General features: G+C 44.8%; 1 pseudogene; it reads right to left on the minus strand.

Moving 5' to 3' along the window:
• Nucleotides 1-1626: 1626 nt before the first annotated feature.
• LOC738144 (nucleophosmin-like) lies at nucleotides 1627-3534 on the minus strand (annotated as a pseudogene).
• Nucleotides 3535-4378: the final 844 nt, after the last annotated feature.

Below are 4378 nucleotides of genomic sequence, written 5' to 3' on the forward strand. Positions count from 1 at the left end.
TTTAGACGGAGTCTCACTCTGTCACCCAAGCTGGAGTGCAGTGGTGTGTGATCTCGACTCACTGCAATCTCTGCCCCCTGGGTTCAAGTAATTCTCCTGCCTCAGCCTCCCGAGTAGCTGGGATTACAGGCACCTGCCACTGCACTTGGCTATTTTTTGTGTGTTTAGTAGAGACGGGGTTTCACCATCTTGGCCAGGCTGGTCTCGAACTCCTGACCTCGTGATCCGCCTGCCTTGGCCTCCCAAAGTGCTGGGATTACAGGCATGAGCTACCGTGCCTGGCCTAAAATCTCATAATATTTTAAGAAAATTTATGAATTTGTGTTGGGCCGCATTCAAAGCCATTGTGGGCCGTATGCAGCTCACAGGACACAGGTCGCAAGTTGTACAAGTTATTGTTTTTTTTGAGACAGAGTCTCGCTCTGTTGCCCAGGCTGGAGTGCAGTGGCTCAATATTGGCTCATTGCAACCTCTGCCTCCCAGGTTCAAGCGATTCTCCTGCCTCAGCCTCCTAAGTAGCTGGGATTACAGGCACCCACCATCACGCCCGGCTAATTTTTGTATTTTTAGTTGAGATGGGGTTTCACCATGTTGGCCAGGCTGATCTCGAACTCCTGACCTCAGGTGATCCACCCGTCATGGCCTCTCAAAGTACTGGGATTACAGGCATGAGCCACCGCACCTGGCCTGACATTAACTTTTTTTTTTTTTTTACTTTATTAAAATATTGAGTTTTATTTCACAGGCATATTTTTGTCTTCCCACAATTTCCATGTCTGACCACTGCTACTACTATGTCCTATCATAACATTCCATACATACTTAAAACCAAGCAAAGGGTGAGTTCCATCTTTAAAAACTAAACAGGCATTTTGGACAACACATTCTTGGCAATGGAACCTGGACAACATTTATCAAACACGGTAGGGAAAGTTCTCACTCTGCATTATAAAAAGGACAGCCATGTGACTTTATAGCAGCATGCTGCTATAAAGTCACATGCACACATATGTTTATTGTGGCACTATTCACAACAGCAAAGACTTGGAACCAACCCAAATGTCCAACAGTGATAGACTGGATTAAGAAAATGTGGCACATATACACCACGGAATACTATGCAGCCATAAAAAATGATGAGTTCATGTCCTTTGTAGGGACATAGATGAAGCTGGAAACCATCATTCTCAGCAAACTATCACAGGGATAAAAAACCAAGCACCGCATGTTCTCACTCATAGGTGGGAATTGAACAATGAGAACACATGGACGCAGGAAGGGGAACGTCACACACTGGGGACTGTGGTGGGGTGGGGGCAGGGGGGAGGGATAGCATTAGGAGATATACCTAATGCTAAATGACGAGGTAATGGGTGCAGCACACCAACATGGCACATGTATACATATGTAACAAACCTGCACGTTGTGCACATGTACCCTAAAACTTAAAGTATAATAATAATAAAATTTTAAAAAAACTTTAATGGAAAAAAAGATTTTATTCAAATTAAGTGAAATATTTTCTGTATAAAATAAATTTTGCAATTGCCAAACAAAAGTAAAAAAAAAAAAAAAAAAAGGACAGCCAGATATCAACTGTCACAGAAATGGAATATGATGGAAAATTTTTAACAAATTGTTGAAACTATTTTCTTAAGGAGACTTCCTCCACTGCCAGAGATCTTGAATAGCCTCTTGGTCAGTCATCCAGAAGCAATTCTTCACAAAATTGATGAACTCGGCTTCCACTGTGGGAAGAGAACCACCTTTTTCTATACTTGCTTGCATTTTTGCTTTAATGTCTTCTACAGAACTAGATCCTTTTGGTGTTTTAGGAGTTTTTTCCTGTGTTTTGAAGGATTCTTGTCCTTTTGATCTTGGTGTTGATGATGGTTTTGAGTCTTTTCCATTCTGATTTGACTTGTGTGCATTTTTGGCTGGAGTATCTCATATAGATTTCTTCACTGGCACTTTTTCTTCAGCTTCCTCATCATCAAAATCATCATCATCATCATCATCTTCATCATCATCATCATCTTCATCAACAGCAAGTTTTACTTTTTTCTGTGGAACCTTGCTACCACCTCCAGGAGCAGACCGCTTTCCAGATATACTTAAGAGTTTCACATCCTCCTCCTCTTCATCTTCTGACTCTGCATCTTCCTCCACAGCTACTAAGTGCTGTCCACTAATATGCACTGGCCCTGAACCACACTTAAATCTTAAGACCACTGGTGGTGTTATTTCAAAGCCCCCGAGGGAAACGGTTGGCTGTGCAGACATTTTCAAAGTTACCAGTGTTACTTTAATTGGACTACCTTCGTAATTCATTGCCTCTGCTTCAACAATGTGCAATTCATCCTTTGTACCAGCCCCTAAACTGACCGTTCTTAAAGATAACTGGTGCTCATTTTCATCATTATCCACCTTAAAGTGATCATCTTTGTCAGCCTTTAGTTCACAACCAAAAAGATAGTTCTGGGGCCTCAGGGGGCTCATGTCCATGTCCATCGAATCTTCTATCAGGTGGCGGCACACACTTAGGTGGGACAGAAGGCAGATGGAAATAAATGAACGCTGCTCGAGAGAACAGCCGCTCAGGATGGAATCATACCAGGAGACATTAACTATTAACATGTAAAATGTTTATCCATGTGACACCTAAAATTGCTGTGAGTAGTCCTGCCCCACTGTGTTGCCTCCCACTTCATGTCACTGATGCTTAGTTTCTTCGTCTTTATAGGGCTAAGCATACGTCCCTCACAGGACTGTTGTTTGAAACAAATGAGGAAAGAACTGAGGCATCGCTTTGTCGCTTATAAAGCATTAAATAGAAGGGAGGCACCATAGCCGTTAAGATGATACACTTCCTCAGCGCAAGAATGAGGATGTTAGTTTTTGACCTCGTAAGCCTCATTTTCTACCAGTCTCCTCTTGGCTAGCCTTACCAGGCTTCTTTTCTGTCTTAGGGTGGGCCCTGCCTTCTCTCACCGGAAGATTTTTGCTCAAGCATTCTCCCACACTGAAACACTCTTCCCTCTGTGGTAGATTGTGCTTTCCTAAAACGGCCATGGCAATATTTCTGCTATTCCAGAACCTTGCCGCTTCCTCATCAAGAGATGGAGTCTGTTTTTGTTTCCCCTCCCCTTGAAATGGAATGGGACTCTTATTGACCGCCTCAACAATTAGAATGCAGGAGACAGAATGCCGAGTGACTACTGAAGTTGGGTCATAAAAGGTGATACTACTTCTGCCTGAGTCTCTTTCTTGGGATGTTTGCCCTTGGAACCTAGTCCTGTGCTGAGGAAGCCCAAACAGGCCCACGTGGAGCGATCACTCAAAGAAGCCCACGTGCAGAGGAGCTGAGGCCCCTAGCCAACAGCGGACATCAACCACCACCTTTAGATGATTCCAGGTTTCAGCCTTTAAGTGCTCCAGCTAGTCCCCAGACACTGGTGCAGAGATAAGCCACCTGTGGTGTCTTGCCTGAATTCCTGACCCAGGGAACTCGTGATTGTAATAAACGGCTATTTTACGCCAATAAGCATTGGAGAAATTTGGTATGCACCTATTATAACTAGAACACTTCCTCTCTTTGCCTGGCTGAGTCCTAAGTATCCTGCAGCTCTCAGCTAAAATGCCTCTTCTTTAGGAAGGCCTTTCTTTTTTTTTTTTTAGATGGAGTCTCACTCTGTCACCCAGGCTGGAGTGCAGGGGTGCGATCTTGGCTCACCACAACCTCTGCCTCCCGGGTTCAAGCAATTCTCCTGCCTCAGCCTCCGGAGTAGCTGGGATTACAGGCACCCGCCACCATGTCCTGTTAAATTTTTTTTTTTTGTATTTTTAGTAGAGATGGGTTGCACCATTTGGCCAGGCTGGTTTCGAACTCCTGACCTCAAGTGATCCACCCATCTTGGCCTCCCAAAATGCTAGGATTACAGACATGAGCCACCGTGCCTGGCCAGGAAGGCCTTTCTTGAACAGGGCTAGGTTGGTTCCCTAGTCATAATCTCCCACAGTGTCCTCTACTTCCCTTTTGTAACACTTACCACATCTGTTGTGATGTTTTTCCCCACTATCTGCTTTGCCATACTCTGAGCCCCATGAAGGCCAGGACCAGGTCTGCCTATAGAATCTCCAGCAGCTAGCCTGGTAGATACGTGTGCATGGGATGCTCTCAGTAAATACTTACCAGGTGAATGGACGAATGCTTTGCCCCACAGTGCCTGGCACAAATGCTCAGATGCAGCAAGAGATGGACCCATCCTTGAGGGTTCGGGAATTATTTCTGAAAATATTCCTAGCCGGGAGTGGTGGCTCTCGCCTGTAATCCCAGCACTTTGGGAGGCCGAGGCGGGCAGATCATCTGCGGTCAGGA

This window comes from Pan troglodytes, chromosome 1 (assembly GCF_028858775.2).
Source record: "Pan troglodytes isolate AG18354 chromosome 1, NHGRI_mPanTro3-v2.0_pri, whole genome shotgun sequence".
Lineage (NCBI taxonomy): Eukaryota > Metazoa > Chordata > Mammalia > Primates > Hominidae > Pan > Pan troglodytes.